Source organism: Megalopta genalis, chromosome 1 (genome assembly GCF_051020955.1).
Source record: "Megalopta genalis isolate 19385.01 chromosome 1, iyMegGena1_principal, whole genome shotgun sequence".
In the NCBI taxonomy this organism is placed as follows: Eukaryota; Metazoa; Arthropoda; class Insecta; order Hymenoptera; family Halictidae; genus Megalopta; species Megalopta genalis.
The window spans coordinates 17766178-17782355 of record NC_135013.1 but is presented as its reverse complement, the minus strand read 5'-3'; the positions used below and the strand labels follow the sequence as shown (position 1 = coordinate 17782355).

The following is a 16178-nucleotide window of genomic DNA, read 5'->3' as shown; positions in this document are numbered from 1 at the left end:
CGACTCCGAACGCACGGTTTTGTCATCCGATTCCAGATCCGCGATCATCGTATACAGCTGGCAACGCGCCAACCGTATGAATCTTTTCGTAATGTTTCCGCGAGCCGCCCACGCAAATGATAATCGCTTTAGCCGCGGTATCTGGGACGCGGCGTGGACGATCAACAGTTTCCCCGAGGCTTCTGCCGCGCGCCTACCTGTTCCGCCGATCGCGCGACTGGCTTTTTCGAATGCTCCCACCGATACCAGAAGCGAAATAAAAGAGTCGCTCGCCGGCGAAATCTCTTTCGGTTTGTTCGTCTGTTCAGAGAGGAACGCGCGCGCGGTAATCAGCCACTCCGACGTAATTAGAGAGCCTTTCGCGTGTCTTCTTCGTCGGTATAACGCACGGTCCATTTCCTCCCAACGACCAGCCGGCGTACCGAACCGAGACCGGAGCACGGTGGGTCTCGAGCGACCAAACGAGAGCTCGTTTTCGGAAAGCGTCCCGGATCGATCGGCGAACGCCGCGAGGATGCCCCCGATGGTCCCAAACGAGCACACCACGCCTGTGATTCCTCGGCGTTCGCTCGTAACTTTCCACGGCACGGCGGCGACGACGGCGACTCGGTCAATATCGGGAATTGCCTCTTCGATAGATAACAGGTTTCACCTTGATAAACTTCACAGACTTCGCGGCCAATCGGACCGGGGTCTGCTGAAACATGCACGAACCGCGCGAGACCCCGCAAAGTTCGCCAAGGTGAGGCGCGCGCGGATCAGCTGATCGCACCCCGCCCGAGCAAGCTTCGCTCGATCCGTTCGGACGATTCCCTTGGCAGACGGAGAAGAGAAGAAGGTACGCCGGTCGATTTTCCGTGAAATTCGGAGAGCCGTGTCATCGAGGAAACGTTCTCAAAGACGGGAGATGTCACGGCAAATGCTTGAGACGACGTCGAACGCTTCGACGGGCGTCCGAAATATTGCCGAACGGTGCTAAACGAAGCTAAATCGTTCGCACCTGAAATAAACAAGGAACACGTGCGCATCGGAGCACGAACATTATTCAAGGATCCGTTGGATTCGTTAACGTCCGCGTAAATTTTCGCGTCGAGCTGCCGCCGGGATTGTTTGTCCCGGATGTTTGTCGGTCTCTCGGGCGCGCTTTGTCTCGCCGGGCCGGGAAACAGAAGCTGGAAAATACGCGAGAAAAGCGAGAGGGAACTTTGCTCGTTGGAGGGGCTCGTTCGAGGCTGTTCGGCGATTGCGCCATCGCGTCGCCTTGAGTAAGGCTGCGGGTCGCGTTTTCCGCGGCTGCGTCGACGACGGGCGGACGACGTGTGTGCGGTGCGCGCCCGTTCAACCGGGAAAATCGCGGCTAGAAAACGCGGCGGGGAGCCTCGGGAATACGTAGCATCGAGGGTCGAACGCGAGCACAGCATCGAGCCGACGATAAATAGACATCTAGGGCAGTGGTGTTCCGCCGATACACGCGAATTGATTTCCTTCTGCGCCGCGGCGGCGACCCGCTGACTCCGCTCCGACCATTATTATGCTCAATTTGCACCGCCTACTTCATTGAATCGTTGGGTTAACGTACGGTTACACGGCCGAGTCGATTCCGATTCGTCGCCGTTCACCGACGAACCCAAACTTTCGTGAACGAGCCGCCCTTTCGGACGGGTCCGATCGTTGAAACGTCGGATTCGTCGCGCAGCAACGCTCGAAATACGCTTTGGGCGATTTTTTAGTTTATACCAGGAGACCCTTTCCTTATCGATGATACGGCGAGTCGAACGGACGATGGAACAGCAACGGTTTCGGTTCGGAGAGATCGTCGGGAATCGTCGAGAATCCGCGCGCGAATAGACTTTTCCAAAGCGGGCTCGCTTGCACGAAGGAACGGGGAACAATTCCCCGGCCGCGAGGAAGATCCGCGAGCGGCGAATCGAGATAGGTCATGGTTCTCGAGGAGCCGTGCTCCTTTTGTCTTCTATCTTTGGTGGACAGAGAGCCGCGCCGCGCCGTTTCTATTTTCGAGAAGGCAGGGCTCTCTCGCGCGCGGCGTGCCCGCGGTCCTATGGAATTCAAGGCTCCGCGAATTCTATGCCCGTCCTATCGACGCAGCCGCTATCAAAGATTTCAGGCTTTCACCTGGATTGCCATTGTTCGACGGAAGCCGCGTCGTAGAACCGTTTCCAGATGAAACACCTAGCGGAGCGGCGCGCTGCGCGCCGAGCACCGCCGGTTTCCACGAAACCGTTCCCACAGATTAAATAATCGTCGACGCTTTAATAACGTCGTTACGCAATATCGTTACACCTGATTAAAGCCCGTGGTCAACGGAACAGCACCGTTCCGAGGCGCGCTCGATCGAGCACACTTCGGGTAGCCCGGTGTTTTTTTGCGTCGGCGGACGCAACTCGAACACCTTCGTGTCCCGATCGCGCGCGTCTTATAATCGTTAAGAGGCCGAGAACTGCACTTCGTCCTTGGTGTCCGAACAATTCGGCGAGAGTGTGCGCCGTTTATTTTCGAAACGTTCCGAAAATATTCCGGACACGGGGCCGGAACCCGGAAGAGCCTGGTGCAACGACGGTTGCATCACTATTTTCGTGACGGTCTTCCGGTCGCGAACGCGGCTGGAGGCGAGGAGCAAACAAGTGCGAGTAGAGCAAACTCGAGCGACTCGAGGTCTCTCCTCGTCGTTCAAAGAGGAACGTGCACGCGAGTCACGCGATCTTTCAATCGTCCTGGAGACGAGGAGACGAGAGGAGGAAGATGATCTCCGCGGAGATCCTTCGGCGATCCTTTTTCGAGATCCGTCGAGGATTCTCCCAGCGGCGAGGGACGACAATGGAACACCAGTGACAGAGTGCAAGGACCACTCTCCGCGTTCCGGAAGTCGAGCGAGGGAGCGACGGAAATCGCGCCCGGAGCGCTGACACGTTTTCCCCACTGGCATATCGCCGCACCGTCGTCGTCATCGTTCGAGAATCGAGAATTCACCGTGGCGAGGGATAAGAGAGGGGCGAGCTGTCGTCGCGCGAAGGGTGCTGTCCCGGTGACAGAGCTACCCTCGGGCACCCTCGTCCACACCTGGACGCATATCCCGATCCGCACACTACGACGGAGAGAGAGGCGAGAAGACCCGCGGCACGGCGCGCTGCGATCTGCGATCCGCGATCTGCGAGCCGATCGAGAGAGCACGGTTCTCCGCTGATGCAGCCGACAGCACAACTGGCGGCTGTCCTACCGCACCTCTGCACATCCACCCACGCTATATCGATCGTTCCTCCTCTCCTGCGCGCCTCTTTCGCTCTCCCTCTGCCCTCTCTGTTCTCCTCTACTCCTCTTCGTTTCTCATTCTCTCTCTCTCTCTCTCTCTCTCTCTCTCTCTCTCTCTCTTTCTGCGTTGCTCCTTCTCCTTCTCTCTCGCTCACACTGTCCCCTGCTTCCGCCGCCGCCGCGTAGTAGCTAGCTAGTGCTACTCGTGGTGGCGGTACTGTTAATAGTACCTACCATTGCCGATGTGCTATTTGCACATGCACCCGGTACTACGGTACCACCGCACAATGTCACGGATCGACGATCGAAACTTCGACGACGACGATGACGACAGAATCTTCGAATTTTTACTGCAAGGTACAGTAATGTCTCCCTTACTGACGCACAGATTGTGTACAATAATGGACAGTTTGGGGAGAGGAGATACGATTGTTCGAGCCTTGCAACTCGTTTTTATAGTCGTTGACAATCGATAACCATAAAAAACGAGCCATATAGATATAATAATAATCGTAAATTAAAAAATTTCATCACATTTTAGTCGTCATTTCGATGGTTTCCGTAAATCTAGTGTTAAGTGACCGTTCATTGCTCGTTTCGCGTATTTTTCACTAAATCTTATATCACGTGTTGCAATACAATTGCCTCGATACAGTAATGTCTCCCTAACTGACGTTCGGATTGCGTACGATAATGGACAATTTGGGAAGAGGAGATACGATTGTTCGAGCCTTGCAACTCGTTTTTATAGTCGTTGACAATCGATAACCATAAAAAACGAGCCATATAGATGTAATAATAATCGTAAATTATAAAATTTCATCACATTTTAGTCGTCATTTCGATGGTTTCCGTAAATCTAGTGTTAAGTGACCGTTCATTGCTCGTTTCGCGTATTTTTCACTAAATCTTATATCACGTGTTGCAATACAATTGCCTCGATACAGTAATGTCTCCCTAACTGACGTTCGGATTGCGTACGATAATGGACAATTTGGGAAGAGGAGATGCGATTATTCGAGCCTTGCAGCTGGTTTTTATAACTGTTGTAAATCGGTAACTATACAAACGAGTTGCGATGATCGATTGCGCAAGGCTCCTCTTCCCAAATTGTTGATTTTTGTGGACAATATGAGCGTCAATTAGGGAGACATTACTGTAATAGTAGAACAGTTCGCTTGTAACAGTGTCATCAGGAAGATTAAACTACTGTACAGTAATGTCTCCCTAACTGACGCTCAGATTGCGAACAAAAATGGATAGTTTGGAAAGAGGAGATACGATTATTCGAGCCTTGCAGCTCGTTTTTATATTTCTTGACAATTTGTAACTACGAAAACGAACCTCAAGGCTCGAATAATCGCATCTCCTCTTCCCAAATTGTCCACTTTTGTGGACAATCTGAGCGTCAATTAGAGAGACATTACTGTATCAATGTGAATCTTTGGAAAGAACGGTCTGGTTTGCCGTAAAACTGTGAAAGTTACAGCTGGTTGATCAGAGAATGTCTTTCAGAGCGTTCACCAAGATCTTATTCAACCAATTATTTTCAAAATTTAGGTGCGATTTCAATTTTTCTTGAGCTAACAAATTTCTGAACATTGGAGCATGCATAGACCTTGTAAATACAAAAAGGTGTTATAGTTCCTCAAAAAAGAAAACAGACCACAGAAAGTTAACCGTTTGAGTCCCAAGCAGCGCGATCGCGCTGTTCAGATCCTGTGTCGCGATCAAACTATAGTGACGCACGCACATCCAATGACTGCTTTTTTTTCATTTCTTTTTCTTTTTCTTTTGTTTGTCAATCTCGACGAACGCTATCGCGCCGCTTCGTTCTCTTCGCGATCAATTAAGACAAGCGCTATCACGCCGTTCGGCATTTTTCGACCGTGTTTTCTGAATAATCCCTGGACCTCGAACGGTTAAAGGAGAACGCAATTTACATCGGGATATAATAAAATTGTCCGAAATGTGATTTACGCTGCTGCGATACAGCGAGGAAAGATATCGCGCAGTATTGTATCGCCGTCTGAACGCTCCCATTGAAATAAATGTACGCGGTCGGTATTCATGATATCGCGCATCGCGATGCAAGCGGCCTCGCGTGAAAAAGCCCGAGTATCAAAGCGTTAATGCGAATCTATAGAAAAATCGTGCGCCCCGACTTTTGTGCAGCTGTATTGGCTCTCTCCATCACCCGGTGCAGCGTGTTGGCACCGTGACCGGCACCGGCGGCATCGAGACCCCTTCAAGTTCGAGCCAGAGGGTCGCCCCGTCGGACCCAATTGCGTGTAAGACCGTAGCTGATCGTTGCGGTTACGGCTGCTCTCCGGATCACGTTCTTTTTACGACGTTCCCGCGGCTGTGCAAAGGTTGCACCGGCTTGCCCTACCTTCTATCTACCGGCAGCGGCTCCGTCGAACATCGTATCTGCATCCTTGGCGGATGTGCACTCCGGGCCGCCGGAGGATGCGTCATTCGGAAGCACGCGTCTCGACGGAGATCGTTAACATTAATCTTTTAGGCCCGACGCGCCACTATAGTGGCTTCCGCGGATGTCATCTCTCTGGATGACGCGCCACTATAGTGGCTTGCTCTAGTAGCTCACTCGCTCATCGTTCGAATCAAATAATCGTCTTCATATGCATTGTTTCACACTTCTTTTGTCTTCGCATCGATTTACAACAGTCTACAGGGTGTCCCAAAAATGTCTCGCAATCCGGAAATGGCGGCTTCCTCGGATCATTTGAAGCAACTTCTTCCTTTACAAAAATGTTCTCCGAGGCACCGTTAACGAGTTATTAACGAAAAACAGTGACCAATAAGAATCGAGAACGGCTGACGCGAGGCGGCCCAGCCAACCAGCGCGCGAAGCCCAGTTCCGCTCATTGGCGCGATCGCCTCGCGCCGGCTGAGCTCGCCTCTCATTGGTCACTGTTTTTCGTTAATAACTCGTTAACGGTGCCTCGGAGAAAATTTTTGTAAAGGAAAAAGTTGCTTCGAATGGCCAGAGGAACCCGCCACTTTCGGATTGCGAGACACTTTTGGGACACAGTACCAGTATCAGACTCTGTACAGTACACATCAGACTCTGCCGTCCAGGGAAATAGCCTCGCGCAGAATTCAGCCGTACCTAAAAGGTTAATCCGGTTGCCGCATATTAGGCCTGCCCGGAAAGTTCTGCCCCATTTCGGCGAGGAACGATACTTGTTACTCGGTGTTCCCTCTCACAATCGGATTTGTCTCGCACGAATTCTATCCCCGTCGAATCGTAATTATAACTTAACCGCCGGGCGCGCCTAAAAATATTCCTAGAAGCTCGCGCCTGTAATTAACGATTTTGAACGATTGCTCGTTAAAGTTTAACGCGCCGAACCCGCGGACCCTTTCGACGAAAATATCATCGAGCGTAGTTAGGATCGTTTTATTTAACTCTATTTATCAATTTGCTTCGATGTAATTTTTCGCCCTTTTAATGGTTTTTTTCGTACGCGGTGCGCGTGGAGGCACATTGTTTAATTTGTGGTGTTCATGAAAAATATTATATTATAATTATATATATTATAATTAATAATTATAGATAATAATATAATAATAATATATATATTATATATTATTACATTAATATAATATTATATATCACAATATTATTATATATATAATATAATAACACTTTTTCATATAAAATGGAAATACTGTAAGTCAGAAAAATTATTCTAGGTTTACGGTTAAAATAGCTTCGAGTGCAAAGGGTTAATTATATCCCCAATAGTGGAAACAGACAATTTTTGTTTTGCATGTCTTCATTTGCGACCTAAATCTTGTTAACGAAAGAATCTAATTTTGTTTCGATTTAGAAGAATATCTCGCAGATCGTACAGTTACCGACAAAAGTTAAGAAACTTTGAGTCTAATTTCATATGTATATATTATAATAATAATAATAATAATAATAATAATAATATATTAATAATAATAATTATACAATATTATTATTATTATACAATATATATACAATATAATAAATTAATATATATAATAATAATTAAAATTATGTTAGTATAATATGTATATATAATATATATATATATATATATATATATATATATATGTATATACAATGTACATATAATATAATATGTACTTTAAACTCAGTAGAATTGAAAGTGCATATTATAGCGAGACTTATAACTGCAAGCAAGGATATGCATCTGTGTATGTACCATGTATCGTAACTTTTGTCAGCGAGTGTATATAAAATATTCATCGCAAGTCCGACTCGTTACAGTGCAAGATGTTGAAGAGAACAGCAAGTCTCTGCGCAGTTGCATGCGTTAGATCGAGATCGGGCGCAATGATAAAAAGAGAGAGAGAGAGAGAGAGAGAGAGAGAGAGAGAGAGCTGACGGTAGATTCTCGATTGGATTATCGAATTTGCGACAACTGAATGATTAGGAGGGCGGGAAATTTTCACGATGACGGATCACGGATAGAGTCACCTTGGATCACCCGCGGAACACTTTTTCTGCACCCAATATATTATATAATATATTATATTACATTATTATATATATAATATATAATATAATAATTATATATATATTATTAATTAATTATTAATTATATATTATTATATATTATATTATATTATTATATTATATATATTATATATATATTATATTATATATTATGTATATATTATATTATATATATATGTATATCGCCTAATTGCCGGAGAAATGGAAGAGCGCCGTTGACTCGATCCGGCCGCGCGGAGAAACGGCTTTATCGTCGGAGGAAGTCAGGACTCGAGGATTATGTAACTCGGTGCCGGAGTGGATAGCAATGTAATCGTCGGACCAAGGAGGACAATGGGAAAGGAAACGACGGGATGGCCGGCGCAGCGCGGCGCGGTGCGGCGTGCCTTTTTTTTATTCGATACAAACGCCAGAATGTTTCCTCGTCTCGTGGTCTGGCTTCCAGCGAACGATCGAGCTCGTTCCACAGGTAATACGCAGCAACCGAGGATTACGTAAGCCGCTCGCGACGAAAAGGTCGCTCGCAGCTAATTGCGCGTTGATCGGTAGACAGGAGTCGATTGTCCGTCACGCGTCGACCGTCACCGCTCTCTCGCGACAATGCTCCTCGAAAAATCTCCCTACAGAGAGACCGATATCGTGTACCCTGTGATTTCGTTCGCCTAGCCCGCCGGTTGGTCGTTCTCGATGAAAGTCGTTCTTGAGCGACAGAGCTTTCTTTATTGGGAATAGTTCCTGTCGGGGTGTCTTGTTCTATTCTTCTTTTTTTGTTTTTTGTTGTTAAGAACTCGAGAAAGTGTTCGGATACGGTTGAAAATGAACTGATTTTTTAAAAATTGCATTAAACGATTTTATTTTTATTTAGATTGTAGGCAGAGTGATTTATTGGACCAGTTGTGTAGTACGAGATAGTATATGTATGTATATTTATTCCAGTCTCTTTGGCCTTGAAATCGACTTTGGTTTTTACATTCGGTTTGTTGCATGTATCGCACTTTCTTACGATGCTTACAGTTTTATACATACGATACACTTTATAATATATTATATATTTAATAAAATTTATGAAAAAATAGTCTAAAACGAAGCTAAAATCAAGGCAGATAATCAGATTTGAATATTAATTTAAAGAGGAATAGAGCATAATTGATTATGATAAATCTAAGTACAAAATAATATATTTATGTCATTGACTATTTTTGGAATATATATACATATATATTTTAGTTTTTTCTTATTTATATTATTTTATAATATATATATACAGGTTGTCCCAAAAATGTCTCGCAATCCGAAAGTAGGAGATTCCTGAGGTCATTGGAAGCAACTTTTTCCTTAGCGAAAATGCAATCCACAGCTTCGTTTGCGAGTCATTAACGAAAAACAGTGACCAATCAGAGGCGAGATTATTAGACGCGAGACGGCCGAGCCAATGAGCGGAACCGGGTTCCGAGTACTCGTTGGCTGGGACGTCGCGCGCCAGCCGAGCTCGCCTTTCTTATTGGTCAGTGTTTTTCGTTAATAACTCGTAAACGAAGCCTCGGAGAAAATTTTCGCAACGGAAAAAGTTGCTTCAAATGACCTCAGGAACCTCCCATTTCTGGATTACGAGACATTTTCGGGACACTCTGTATATTACTTAGATTTATCATAATCAACTATGCTCTATTCCTCTTTAAATTGACGATCAAATCTGATTATCTGCCTTGATTTTAGCTTCGTTTTAGCCTTGTTATACGTACCTACAGACTAGCTTCCGTTGAGGAACGTAATTTCTCAAATTTTATTCTTCGTCATTCCATCGAATTGCAACTTTTGCAAAAATTTATTTCAGACATTGTTCAATAACTTACTTGTCCGTCTAACATCTCAAAAGAATCGAAGTCGCATATTCAACTTAAAAGTAGTTATTCCGTTTTAACCAGTTAACCGTGGCGTACTCGTCAAACACATAGAGTAAGTATCGCTGTTAAAATATTGGACCAAAAAGATAATTTTATTTTATAGAATTAACAATTTCATTACTAACATTTACTTACTCACTTAACGTCAACATATACCGCACGTCGAGCACCAGTATCGTGAATTATTCATACAATTATTCATATTTTTTATTTGTTTGTCTTATTCTGCCCCGGCCTCAAAATATACCAAACATCTTGAAATTTCAGAATGTTCTTGTTTTCACTAAAATTATACAATTTAAACAGCCAACGACACAAAATACTGTCGCTTCTCCATGGACGAGTATACTCGTCGAACGCAGCCAACTGGTCTTCGAAAGTGCAACGTTCCTCGTTCTTGCTTCCAATTCGAATGAATCATAGTTCTGGTCCAATCTAGGTCCCGGTCCAAATTCAGCCGATCTACTCGTTACAAGACTGACAACCGGTAAAACTGCATATTCAGCGGTGCGCGTCATTTACATTCGATGTTGGAAAAACCGTGACCGAAACCGACCGAAAGGTTTGCCTGTGCCTACGACGAAGGAACTGTGACTGATAGCTTATTCGCCTGACGCTGCTACATCTGATTACCATTTGCTCTGCTCGCTCCCGTCGTCGTTTAACGGACACGCGTTTCGAATCGTTCGACGCTGCTCGGAAATATACTCGAACGAATTTATTACTCGAAAGCGGCGTTCCCCGGAACACGGGAGAGTTCGTTGCTCCGATCGCAGCGGCAGCGGCGCCGATATATTCGAAAATCGACCTAATTCTTTGTTCCAAATGCGTCGGGAAAAAGTACGATGTTCCGGTCGCGGGACGACGGTAGAAGGAAAATCGAAAGGCGCGGTATCGAGAGAGAGAGAGAGAGAGAGAGAGAGAGAGAGAGCTAGAGAGAGAGAGAGCTAGAGAGAAAGAGCTAGAGAGAGCGAGAGAGAGAGCTATATATATATATATATATATATATATATAGCTCTCTCTCTCTCTCTCTCTCTAGTTCTCTCTAGCCCTCTCTCTCTCTCTCTCTATATATATATATATATATATATATATATATATATATATAGAGAGAGAGAGAGAGAGAGCTAGAGAGAGAGAGCTAGAGAGAGAGAGAGAGAGAGAGCTAGAGAGAGAGAGAGCTAAAGAGAGAGAGAGCTAAAGAGAGAGAGAGCTAAAGAGAGAGAGAGCTAAAGAGAGAGAGAGCTAAAGAGAGAGAGAGCTAGAGAGAGAGAGAGCTAGAGAGAGAGAGCTAAAGAGAGAGAGAGCTAGAGAGAGAGAGAGAGCTAAAGAGAGAGAGAGCTAAAGAGAGAGAGAGCTAAAGAGAGAGAGAGCTAGAGAGAGAGAGCTAGAGAGAGAGAGAGAGAGCTATATATATATATATATAGAGAGAGAGAGAGAGATAGCTAGAGAGAGAGAGAGAGAGAGAGAGAGAGAGAGCTAGATAGAGAGAGAGAGAGGGAGAGCTAGAGAGAGAGAGATGGCTAGAGAGAGAGAGAGATAGTGAGAGAAGAGCTGGGCGCTCGTGCCAAGTTCGACGGACCCGCGGAAACTCGCGCGCGCCCACGGTTCAGAAACTTTGGATTCGTCGCTGGGGTCGATGCCCATTACTTCTGTAACACGCCCACTCGTAACGATATTGTCGCCCCTTTGTTCCCAGGGTCCTTGAGCCAGAGATTTCCCTGTGCAAACACGGTGTCCACCCTCCTTTCGAGAAGCCGACTGCTGCCGGCCCGCTCGCTCGCTCTCGAGCTAGATTCCGCGCGCCGCCGTCCCAAGGAACTGTGTGCCTCCGGAATCGAGGCTGCCTCTCTCCCGATTACCGAATAGGTCGATAACTGGCAGCGTCGCGACTTCGTAATACGCCTTCGCAACGCGTTTGATACAGCTATTAAGCGTGCGTGCGACTTGCGTAAGAGGGTCACTCGGCCTATTTAAAGACAACGCGACGCGACGAGACGAGACGACACCGACCGGTCGCGTTCGTGCCCTGTCCGAGTGCGGAAAAAAATGCGGCCGACCGCCAGGACGTTGCACTCACCCCTCGGAGAAATATCGATCGCGTTATTGCCCCTTTTTTCAGCCTCGGAGGATAATTCTTCCGCGGCGCTTACGGTCGCGGCGAGATTCTCTCGATTCACGTAGCAGCGACCGTAGTAGGTCGATCATCGGACGGACCCCGAGCGGCGATTATCGACGAGATAGCCGCTCGATTCGTTCCCGAGAACCTGTTGTATATTCGGTTCGGTAGGTCCCGACGCGTCGCATCGCAGTGTCGTGACGAGCAACAGGAGCGATCCGCATGGCGGAAGCGCGGCGAGGAAATACGCGACGATTAGTTGCAGACGTGAAAACGTACACTGGCGAGGTAAAATGATACTCGCGAGACGGTTTCGCGGCAGCTAAGAAGCAAATGGAGCGGCAGAGGCAGGCCTACCGATTCGTAAACCGATCGCGCGGAGAGGGGAGGGGAGGCGGCGCGATTCTATGCGACGTGACTCGACGCGGCGCGATGTGCTGCGACGCGACACGACGCGACACGAGGCGACACGACGCGACGCGAGGCACGTGACGAACGGCTAACGGTGATTCGGTTAACCGTGTCCATAGAGGACTAGATAGCGTGTCCCGAGGAGTCGATCGTAAGCAAATTGGGTAGAGCACCGGTGCAGGGTGCATCATGCTCAAGAGAAAGGGAGGAACGGGGAAAGACGGTGTGGAAAGAGAAGAGAACGAGGGGACGGTACGTCACTTCCGGTCCATTAAGAGCAACACGGGGGGGTTCGCTGGTGTTGCGCGCAGGGAGCTAATTATAAGAAAGACAGAGGCTCTCATTCCGCCGCGGCGACGGGACCATCGTGATACTACACACCCTTAATTATCACCGTAAATATTCCACCCTTTATCAGCAACGCTTGCAAGGGACGCGAGTCTCCGAACATCCTGTTCTCTCGGCGAACACAAATTGCACGGCGCTGTTGTTATTGTTATTTACGTTGTGGAGAAATTAGCATGGCGGCACAACAAGAACGGGGTACGCGCATCAAATATTATCGAGGTTATTCGCATAATTTCGCGATATCTCGCCTCGGATCTTTCGTTGTACAAAGTAAATTCTCTCTAATTTTTCTTCAGTTTTTAAAGAATAATGGACAATTTTGTCGTCGATCGTCGACGATTATAAAAACGAGATTCGAGGCTCGAATAATCGTATTTTCTTTTCACAAATTGTCCATTTTGGGGAACAATCTGAGCGCGAATTAGTGAGAATTTGGGAAGAAGGGATACGATTATTCGATTATTATTATTATACGATTATTGCGACTCATTTTTATAGTTGCCGATTATCAACAACTATAAAAATGAGGCGCAAGGCTCAAATAGTCGTAAATTCTCAAATTATCTATTTTTAATTAGAGAGAATTTCAGAAGGGATACGATTATCCATTTTTATGCGCAATCTGAGCGCGAATTAATGAGAATTTACTGTATTATGTTTTGTTCGGAAAGCTCGTTTTAAATATTTTATATGAATTTAATGAAACGAATTCTAAATGAATTATAAAACGAACTTTCAGAACAATTTACTATACTGTTTGTTCGGAAGCAATTATATATATATAAATTAGTGAGAATTTACTGTATTATGTTTCGTTCAGGAAGCTCGTTTCGAATATTTTATATGAATTTAATGAGACGAATCCTAAATGAATTATAAAACGAACTTTCCGAACAATCTACTATACAGTTTGTTCGGAAGCAATCTATTAGGTTGCTCGGAGAGTTCGTTTCACATTTCACGGAGACCGTTTCATCGAATTCATGATCGAATTGAAACGAACTTTCCGTACGACCTAACACCTTACGTAAAGAAAGCAATTTTAAATCAGCGCACGTTGTTGCAACGAGACGGAAAAATAAATTAAGAACCCATGACTTTCTCCGTTAGAATTTTTTCATACTCCGTGGAAGCACTGCAACGATCAACACAATTACAGCGAAAGTAATTGCGATTTACCAGACTATAACGAACGTCCTGATTAACAAAAACCACGATCGGATAGAAATTTAATGTTTTCTATCGCGATCTTCGTTGCCGCGACAGCAACGTAAGAACTGTTTCAAGTTTCTATCGGACATTTCTTGCGGACAGAGGCGCAGAGCCGGCGATCGGACGGGAACAGCCGAGCAGTGCATCTTTCGAAGCCGATTCGAAGGTTTTGTTTTTAACCTTTTAGGTACGGCTGAATTCTGTGCGAGGCTATTTCTCTGGTCGGCAGAGTCTGATGTGTACTGTACAGAGTCTGATACTGATACTGTGTCCCAAAAATGTCTCGCAATCCGAAAGTGGCGGGTTCCTCTGGCCATTCGAAGCAACTTTTTCCTTTACAAAAATTTTCTCCGAGGCACCGTTAACGAGTTATTAACGAAAAACAGTGACCAATGAGAGGCGAGCTCAGCCGGCGCGAGGCGATCGCGTCAATGAGCGGAACTGGGCTTCGCGCGCTGGTAGGCTGGGCCGCCTCGCGTCAGCCGTACTCGATTCTTATTGGTCACTGTTTTTCGTTGATAACTCGTTAACGGTGCCTCGGAGAACATTTTTGTAGAGGAAGAAGTTGCTTCAAATGATCCGAGGAACCCGCCATTTCCGGGTTGCGAGACATTTTTGGAACACCCTGTAGACTGTTGTAAATCGATGCGAAGACAAAAGAAGTGTGAAACAATGCATATGAAGACGATTATTTGATTCGAACGATGAGCGAGTGAGCTACTAGAGCAAGCCACTATAGTGGCGCGTCGTCCAGAGAGATGACATCCGCGGAAGCCACTATAGTGGCGTGATTAATAAGAGAAACGACTCTCCAACTTTTTGGAGGATTTCCTTCGGCCGAGATTGCTTCGGAATCGTCTTTTGGCACCGCGAAGCGTTTACCGGGAGACGACGGCCTATCCCCTCCGGCGATCAATTCCATAAGAACTTCCGGCCGGCGTCGAATCTCTGGGACTCTCTGTGCCCGTTAATCCCCGAGAATAATCGCGCTTGTTGCTCGGAGAGCTTGCCATCGAGATCGACCGATAGGCCGAACGATAGCGGCTGGGCGAGCCACTCGTTCTGCGCGTCGACGAGCTTCAGCAGATCGCTGGGTTTCATGGAAGCGAATCAAACGGGACAAGACGAGACGAAATAAGGCGGAACGAGGCGAGACTACAGTCTATCCAACGTGATAAGAGAGTAGTTCGGACTTTAGAATTCCTTGACTCTTAACAATCACTTCCTTTAAAAATCCACAGTCTATAACCAGTCTATAACTTTTTATATTAATATCCATTTTATCTTGAACGATGCGTAATTTTGCAGTTCTATTACATTTGGGTTTTATCATAGCGAATATTCCATAGTGAATAAATAAATAAATAAATTCACCTCACAAACGTAGACGCAATTTTTGTTTCTCGCACGTCCACGTTTACATTAATTCCGAGATTTCCGTAACGGAAGAATCGAATTTTCTTGCAATTTAGAAGACACGAATGTTCATTGTATGACCGTGACTTCTAACATCTAAGAGAACTGTCTTATGAAATATTTGCAGAACATTTTCTAGAACCGCTTTATCGGCAGTGAACCTTCGCCGCAGTTTGCATCACGCCATATAACATTTACATAGCAAATACTAACAGAAGAATTTGCAGTTAGCAAATTTTATTTATTGGGTTGGCAACTAAGTAATTGTCGATTTCAGTTATAGATGTCTCTCACTCCCATTTTTATGATATCCATAAATGTTATATTGTAAAATTATTATTATTATTATTATTATTATGTTATTTTTTATTATCCGTGAATGTTAGCAGCTGGACAAATTGAATGCAGCGGTCAAGGAAAAGCGATCAGAATTGGTCGATCGTAACACGTCTTTGTCCACTCGGCAAAAATTGATGGATATTGGTTGCGAATCGATGTTACACCCACCATATAGCCCAGATCTCGCGCCATCGGATTACCACTTATTTCGATCCCTGGACAACTCCCTTCGTGGTAAAACTTTTAACGACGATGACGCTGTAAAATCTCACTTAACTCATTTTTTGGCCGAAAAGGATCAGACTTTCTACGAGCGTGGAATTTTCAAGTTGTCGGAGAGATGGCGAAAGGTCATCGAACAAAATGGAAAATACATTACAGATTAAACTTCGTTCCAAGTAAAACAAAATTTTTTATTTCATTGAACAAATCGGCAATTACTTAGTTGCCAACCCAATATAAGATATGTATCCACAGATACCGAGCGACCCTATAAAAACTGATTTTTCGTGTAATTTTATAATTTACAGAGATCTTGATCTCGGCGTCGGAATTTTTTCAACTGTCTCTGTCCTGCACACGTGTTTGTATCTACCCCGTCGCCTCGTTGACAGACCTTCCGATG

General features: G+C 45.6%; 1 protein-coding gene and 1 long non-coding RNA gene across 4 annotated transcripts in view; both read right to left on the bottom strand.

The window, feature by feature from the left end:
* LOC117222786 (uncharacterized) overlaps positions 1-16178 on the bottom strand; it is a 149851-nt gene that overhangs the window by 26760 nt on the left and 106913 nt on the right. The gene's annotated exons all lie outside the window — the stretch shown is intronic.
* LOC143259615 (uncharacterized) lies at positions 8641-10660 on the bottom strand. Of its 2 annotated transcripts, none has more exons than XR_013033628.1 (2): positions 9844-10660; positions 8641-9770 (listed from the first exon to the last, which is right to left on the bottom strand). It is a non-coding gene; the product is annotated as an uncharacterized LOC143259615 (long non-coding RNA). The 2 variants fall into 2 exon arrangements; XR_013033627.1 differs by having other exon boundaries at positions 9848-10660.